General features: G+C 35.8%; 1 non-coding gene across 1 annotated transcript; it reads left to right on the top strand.

Annotated features, from left to right (window-relative positions):
- The first annotated feature begins 4,580 nt into the window (after window positions 1-4,580).
- On the top strand, window positions 4,581-4,687 carry LOC122095437. Its single transcript, XR_006145136.1, has one exon. It is a non-coding gene; the product is annotated as a U6 spliceosomal RNA (small nuclear RNA).
- The last annotated feature ends 3,882 nt before the right edge of the window (window positions 4,688-8,569 follow it).

The following is an 8,569-nucleotide window of genomic DNA, read 5'->3' on the forward strand; positions in this document are numbered from 1 at the left end:
TGAGCTTCCTGTTTTGATCTTTCGTTTGCCTCATCTCTCTCCCTCTCATGCTCGCACAGAGTCCTTTGCAGGTTTTCAATCTTTTTACCATGTTTACCATTAGTGTTTATAGAGCTTTGGGGGAGCTCTCCTCTGTATTATTCATTATCTGTTCTCTCCACTGATTATCATGAGTTGGAGTTGAGATACCGGGACATGCCATTTTTCTTGTGTTTTTTCCAGCTTATTCTGCCCATTTGGGATGAAAGTAACACCAGTTTGTGCTACAAAACTACCTTAAGGCAAGCATCAACACAGTCTATATTTGCATAGTCAAAAGCCTGAGATAAAATCTAGTTCAACAGATATATTTTTCAACATCAAACAACTATGTATTAATAGTCTATGAACCACAAAGAAGAATTTGGCAAACCAGAAGTTATTAGTTTTAGCGAGAGATGTGGGTATAAATAAGAATAGAAGGATGTGGAAAGGTAGAGGGAGAGCTAACTTACTCCTAATGTCAAAGCAGGAAATAGGTTGGATAGAATGATAGTAGAGACTGGGGAAAAAAGAAAGAGAAAAAAAGACAAGAAAAAATTGTAAAACAAAAATTAAAAATTAAAAAATGAAACACTTAAATTATGCAAATTAAAAACGTAATATTCAGAGAAGGACTGGAATAGGATAAGAGAACGGAAGGGATAGAAAGGAGACGTGAAAAATTAAAAAAATTAAAATGCTTAAAATTTTATATAGGTATATAAATGTAGTAGAGCTATTAAGGAATTTAAGTCTAAGAGGTTTTGAATTCAGTAATAAATTTCTGGATTAAGTGTGTATACAATGGGGGATAAGGTCTAATAATCGACTACAGGTATATCTGATAATGAGCAGAAAAGCGATTAAATCATGCAAAGAAGAAGGAAAGAGAAGAAAAAGTGAAAAGAATGAGACAGAAAAGAAAAAAGGATTAAAAGATCAGTAGAGCTAAACAAAAATGGAAAAAAAAGCACACACACAAACATATACCCCTAAAATAAAAATTACAAGAGGAAGAAAAAAAAGTTAATAGAAAACAATTTTTTAAAGTTAAAAATTAAAAATGTTAAAAAAAAATTTAATAAAAGGTAACAAAAAAGAGTTATTTGCTTTTGGGGGTGAGATGGGAAGGTCCTGCATCTCCCTTGTGTCCATAACCAGTCTCTTGTTGGAGTCTCTGGTCTGCTTGTGGTGTTTGATTTTCCTGTAGCTTGGTTGTTTTCTTAAGTCAGTTTGTTTGAGGAGGCAGAAAAATGCTTTGATTTACCCAGGATTTTGTCATCCTCTTCTCAGGTTAGTTCAATGGGAGGGAGATCTGCTTTGAGTATCACAAAACAGGGTGATGGCTGTTTCTTCTAGTTTAGAGATGCTGTAATGGGGCTAGGTTCTTGGTAGAGTTGAGGCCTTTCAGCAAACAGTAGCTTTTCCCTGAGGGGCTAGCTTCTGAAGCAGTCACAGAGCCCAGCCAGGAGCCATTCTCAGGGTTTATTTTTACTGAATTTCAATTGATTGTCTAGGCTGCTGTAGGGAGAGGCAGCCCCTGGCTCTGTTTACCCAGTGAAGAAAGCCATCCTGGGGCTGGCGCAGGCAAGGGCTGGGTGAATTTTCCCTGCATAGAGCTGAGCCTGGCAAGTCAGGTTAGGTTCCTGTGACCTGCTAAATTACTTTTTGTTTTCATCCAAAGACTGAGTTGGAGCTAGCTGCTCAATGAGGCCTTTGCCAGTATCAGAGATGGAGATCTCCGGTAGTGGGCAGGGAGGGGTGGCCTTCCCTTCTCTGCTCCCTGAGAAGGAGTGAGGAAATCATGCTTCTACTCACACAGGAGTCTGGTTCCTGGCTGATCTCTGGTCTGCGATCTGAAGGATGAAGATGTCTGCTCCTTGTCAGTTCTTGCTGGTGTTGAGTAGAATCCTCTCACCTGCTGCATCTGGCGCCTTTGTCGTAGACTCTCTGTGTTGCAGGTATGGCGCCTACAGCCGCAACCGCCCCCACCACAGCTGCAACCACAGCTGTTGGCAAGTGCTCAGATTTGTCTCCTTGCCCGGTTTTTTTCCCTCTCTGGCCTAACTCTCTGTACTGTGCTGGCACACTTGGTGTGATTCTCCAGCTTAGGACTTTTCACTGGAGCACTAAAGCTGTTTTCTATGTGAGAGCTTGTTTAGCTTCCAGCTTCTCCTTCGATATCTTCCCTGAAGCATAAATTTAAATTTTAAATGATAAATTATTTTAAAATCGTTTCACTTGGGCACAGGTATGGATAGATAAGTGATGTGGGCAGAATCAGAATTATTCAGAAGGTTGTAAATGGATGCTTACCTAGTTTTCTCTCGGCTGGATCATAAAATACAGACTGTCCTAATTGGAAAAAGTTAGCCTTCCGAGGTTTTCTGCATATAAACACTCCATCAACATTTTATTAGAGGATTATTCAAGATTAGCTATATGTTGATTGATAATGACTGATCATGACAGAAAGTTGAGAGAAAACCATCTACATTTCAGTGAGGTTCTGATTTGTGCTTCACAAACTGTTATGAAAGCTCTACATGAGAATTCTAGCAGCTGCATTTTAAAAAGTCCTTGGGTTGTTACACTTTCTGATATTGTCTCAATTCAAGTACTTCTCCTTGGAGTTCCATACTATTCAATGATGCTGGATTAGCTCCTTGTTACAATTTGCAAACTGGTCTTTTTGATGAAATTTGTGCTTTTCGAAATTGCTCTCCAATTCCATCCTCAAACTGCATACAAAATTTATCTGAAAAAATTTGTATCTGTTGATTGTGCATACATATACTTTTACTTTTCATTACAAATATAGAATGTATTAAAAATTCTCACAGCAATTATACTGCACTAGCTGGTGGGCAGATTCTAATGTAAATAATATACTGTGTTCATGTAGAGAATTAGAGTATCCAAAGTAATAAGCCTGTGGTCCTAAAACCAATACCTTACTTATATTGAGTGACAAATACAACTTCATATAAGTACAGAAGTTTTCCTTGTATGTTTTAATATATATTTTTATTATAAATACTGTACAGAGGGGTTACAGTTACATAAGTAGGGTAATGAGTACATTTCTTATTGAGCATTGTTACCCTCCCCTTTGTTTTTCCCCTACCATCCCTTCCCTTTACACCTCCCCACCTCCCCCATTCACCCATCCTCTGGTAATGTGTCTTGTATATTTCATTGTTACAATGGGTCAACCAGTAACCTTTCCTTATATCATAAATGAAGAAATGCTGGCTTGATTTATGCTGATTCTACTTGTGTAGACACCTCTAAAATCACTGGCCTAATCCAAGAGCACATAAATGAAATGCCATCATTTTTTTTTTGTCAGTTGATATAATTGTGTTCTACACATTTATTGACAGGTTACAAATTATTCTCAAACTTTAAAAATTAAAAATACTTTCTTTTTTTCTTATTTTCTTGGCCAGGAAATCAGCAAGACCTCAGTCAGCATTTCTCACATAGGAATTTTCACATGGGTAGGTTAAATATATATGTAGAGTCCAATTTTTTGAGGACTCACTCATCTGCCTACAAATTCATGCTGGTTGTTGGAAAAAGAGCTCAAGTAAGGATGCCATTTAAAACCTTATAACTTTACTCTTTACCAGGGTATTCTCCTGCTAAATTGGTGGTTGAAAGTGTCTACAAGAGTAAGCAATCCTTGAGGAGCAGGGAGACACCATATGACATACTTACTGAGGTTTCCAAGTGACTTGCTATCACTTGTACTGCATTTTGTAAGTCAAATCTCTCTAAAACTACCAGTTTTAAGAGATAAGAGGAGTGGTAAATGAACTCTTAGAGACAAATACATCTTCAACATATATTGTTTCTAGTATTCAGTTTAAGGCATATTCAACAACTGGTGAAACTTGTGTTGGCTGTAATTATGTGTCTTTCTCCATGTGTGCATGTATACGTGTGTATATGCATGTGTGTGAATAGTAACATACATGCGTACATTATGGCTTATATCATCATTTATTCCTTGCTATCAAATGAAGTAAGGAATCCCTAAAGTTTTAACAGAAACTGTATAGTTAAAGTCTTAACTCTTCACTCTGCTTCTTTACACAAAGACTTTGCAACTTCTCATTAATAAAGTTTCCATAAACTCTGAAATGTACATACTTAGTACTTAATGTCTGTTACCATAAATCTTAAATACTTTATAGAAAAGTTTTATACCTGCCAAACGGTCCTATTTTGGGCACATATAAGCAAAATCCCAAAATTAAGCATATTTAAAACCTTAAAACTTTTAACAAACCTAAACACTTGCTGCAATGTTCATTTTGACTGGTGCCTTGTATAGAATAATTGAATTCCTCCTCCTACACATCTCTTGAACTACAAATATCTGGAATTATTTTGTTTTTGGCATGTCTATCTTGATTTTATTCCTAAATGTTTGCTTATGTAAGAAATATATGATTCTAAAATTTCACAACAATTCTTTTGAACTTAATTTTGTTGAATTGTCTAGTTTAATAAAATCAATAAAAATTATACTTTATATAAAAAAATGTTCTGTACTCAATTTAGTATCACATACACTAACATTGGAATAATACAGAGAAGATTAGCATGCCCCCTGCGCAAGTATGTCATGAAAATTTGTGTAGCATTCCATATTTTTACAACAACAGATGCTGAAAGGTGTGTGGTCACAAGGGAATCGTACTGCATTCTTGGTAGGAGTGTAAACTTGTTCAAATACTTTGGAAAGCAGTATGGAGGTTCCTCAAAAGACTCTACATAAAACTCCCGTATGACACAGTAATCCCACTTTTGGGGATTTACCCAAATGATCATAAACAAGACCATACTAAAACTACCAGCAAATCTATGTTGATTGCAACATTATTTATGATAGCTAAGATATGAATCCAAACCAAATGCCCCCATTAGATGAATGGATCAAGAAAATACGGTATATTTACACAATGGAATTCTATGCCTCCATCAGAAAGAATGACATCTCCCAATTTGTTAGGAAATGGAAAGACTTGGAAAAAAATTTATTGACTGAAGTATGCCAAGTCTAAAGAAACAGAGGTCCCATGATTTCCCTTATTTTCAATAACAAATGTATGTCTGGGATAAGCAGAAAAGTTCAAAAGATATGTGCATATAACCAGATAAAATGATGTTAAAGAAATTGAACCCCAAAATAGGGACACAAGTGGTTTTTTGTTTCTTGCTCTTGTTTCTCAGGTACTTATAATGTGTGATGTCAATTTTTTGTTTTTTTGTATGTTTCTCCCCACGATATAACCCCTGTTTTCTCTGTATTTGAAGTTGGTGCACTTACATCTTGTATGTATGCTTCTCTAATTTGGGGAGGGGAAGGGAAAAAATGCTCAAATAGGGATACAGGTTGACCCATTGTAACAATGAGATGCACAAGACACTATGTTGAAAAATGAAGTTTACAATTTAGGCGGAGGAAGGAAGGGGGAGGGGAGTGTACTTGTGGAGGTGGGAGGGAAGGGATGGTATGGGAAATATAAAGGAGGAGGTAACAATGCTTGTTAGGAAATGTACTAGTTTCCTTGTTCTTGTAAATGTGACCCCTGTGCACAGTATTATTTCAATAAAAAACATACAAAAATGTTCTGAGATGGAAGAGTTTATTTCCTGTATTTTACCCATATAATATCGTTAACAAAGAAATTAATGCAGAACACTGATATGACGGTAATTTGAATAAATGTGTGTGTGTGTGAGTAAGGCAGTGCTCAAGGAAACACGTGCGTGCATGTGAACACACGCCATGCATGTATATTGGCGTGCTCAGAGTTTAAAATCAGGGCTTCAAGGTCTTGCTAGGCCTTTCCTATCTAGATTGGTGAGCTACTATATGAGCTACATCTCAATTCCTGGCTCTTTGCTAGTTCATTAAACATTTTGAAAAATAATTTCATGAAGTTTTTTTTTTTGGCCCTGATTGGCTCCCAAGTGTTATCCACAGAAATCAGACTCCAGAGCAAATATTCAGAGTAGATAGGATTATAGGTGTGACCAGCCAGCACAAGGCTTTTAGAACAATTTTAAAAAATAAAAGAAAATTTACTTCATGGGGGCCTGTTTTATCATCTCCTAATTTGAAAACCTTTTGAAGTGAGTATATGTCAGTTTGGGGATTGTTAAAAGATAGTAAGTGATGATATTTAAAAGTTTTAGTACTTTTTAAAAATGAAACTGGAACTGTGTGACAGAAGAAATTTGGCTGTCTTCGGACCTCAATTTGTAAGCTCAGCTCTGTGTTTGATAACCCAATGTCACCAACACATTCTGTGTTGAAGACAAAATGTGATAGAAAACAATCACCAAGGGCAATATTTGCTATGCTATTATTTCTTGGACAAAATGAATATTGAATTGAGAGTGTAAGAGAATGGAGAGATTTTACCCAACTTTTTGGTATTGCTGAAAGACTTTTGGAAACTTTGACTCATTTCCTTCCTCACTGTGTGTGTCTTTGGGCCATGCACTTAGTGTCTTTAGCTACAATTTTTCCCAACACTACAATGGTAATAACATTAACATTATAGCGAATGTTATCTTAAGAATTAAGAGAATAAGACTTGTGAAACACTTAACATAAACCTATGAATGAGCTTTGAGTTTAGCCAGCATTCTTTTTTAAATACCAAATAGAATATGATAAGTAATACAAAAACCATTCCATGTAGTGTGAGCAACCAGAAGTAATATCTATTGACCATGCTCTGCTTCCAAGGAAGCCAGGTGGATAACTTCTCATGCTGTAAAACAAACTGGTTATCTTATGTCGTGATAGTGTAAAAGTATCAGGGACAGAACGATGAAGAAATGTTGTAGACAGAGGTGAAATCCATATGAAAATGTGCAAATCTGATAGAACATAAAAGTATCTGAGCAGTATATTGTGTTTTACATCATTTAAGTTACATCGCAAAGATAAGGAAGACCTGGAAGAATAAATTGTCTTTTTGATATTCTATCATAGGTCCTTAGAAGCATCAACACTTTCCTCATTCTTGTAGAGGCATCATCAGATGAGGGGAAATATATTTTTTGTTTGCTTCCTTCCATTTATTCTTCAGTTTGAAATCTGAACTACATGAAACTGAAAGAAACCAAGTGAAATTAGTCATGCAGCCTTTGGAAAGAACAAAGTAAAATAAATAAATTATATATAGTCTTGTAAAAGATCTAACTAAATTGAGTTATATAGTCTCAAGCCTCAACAGAAAATGATTTAAGCAATATCATGTTATTAAAAAAATTTTGAATGTTAGGAGTTGCTTAATTTTTTCCTTTCTACTACCTTGAATTAATTATTGATTTGCTATAGAGAGATTAAAGATGAGATTAACAAGAAACTTGATTAAAAATGGACAAAAATTCTGAATAGACATGTTTTCCAAAAAGCCCTGAAAATCTGTGGATTTACAAATTTGTATTTAATAAAACGTCTATGTGGGCTGAATGCTTTGTGAGCAGAAGTCATTAGAGAAATGCAATTCAAAATTACTATAATACTACTTTGTAACTATTATAACTCTTATCAAAAATATCCAAGGACCCAGGTGTGGTGGTAAAGGCTGGTAATTCCAAGGGATTGGAGGTTGGAGTAAAAAGATTTGAGTCTAAGGCCAGTCTTGGGTACTGCACACAGTAAAAACCTACCCTTTAAAAAAACTCAAAAGGTAATAATGTTGGCTGGCGACACTGTGGAGAAAAGGAAATTTTCTATACTCTTAGTCAAAATACAGGTTAGTGTTCTCATTGTAGAAAGTAGTATGCAGTTTTCTAAAGAAATCCTGGGCTGGGAAGGTGGCTCAGTGGTAGAGCGCTTGCCTTGCATGCTTGAGGCCCTGGGTTCGATTCCTCAGCACCACATAAGCAAAAAGGAAAAAGCTGGAAGTGGCGCTGTGGCTCAAGTGGTAGAGCGCTAGCCTTGGGCTGAAGAGCTGAGGGACAGCGCCCAGGCCCAGAGTTCAGGCCCCACTACCTGACCCCCCCCCCCCAAAAAAAAAAAAGAAATCCTAAGTTGAAATATCATCTGACCCACCAATCATGTGAATATTTCTCTCTGGGTAACTCATAAATATATCTGTAGTTCATTGTTATTCACATTATTCACAACAACAGCCAAGATATAAATCGAAGTCCAGTGTTCAGCTACAAACTAATAAAGCAACTCTGGTACATGCACAAATATCATTTTCTGTTGAAACCAAAGTAAATGTGATTAACCTCCAAATAAGAAATCCAGATATATGATTTAATTTAGCCAATACTATTTATTGAGTATAAGGACCTTCTACTCTCTACATTCTTCACACTAAGATCACTAAATATGATGAGTCTGAAATAATTAGTCTCTTTTTGACCTATGTTAATATTCTTTACAATGTGAGTGAAATGTTTAAAAAGTGTCATTTGTTTTAGCTTAATTTCTCTGAAGAGACCATAAATGATATTATCAAAGCTTAAAAATGATTTTATTTAAAATTTAGAATTCAGGAAA

This window comes from Dipodomys spectabilis, unplaced genomic scaffold (assembly GCF_019054845.1).
Source record: "Dipodomys spectabilis isolate Male_0828 unplaced genomic scaffold, ASM1905484v1 ptg000351l, whole genome shotgun sequence".
Classification (NCBI taxonomy): domain Eukaryota; kingdom Metazoa; phylum Chordata; class Mammalia; order Rodentia; family Heteromyidae; genus Dipodomys; species Dipodomys spectabilis.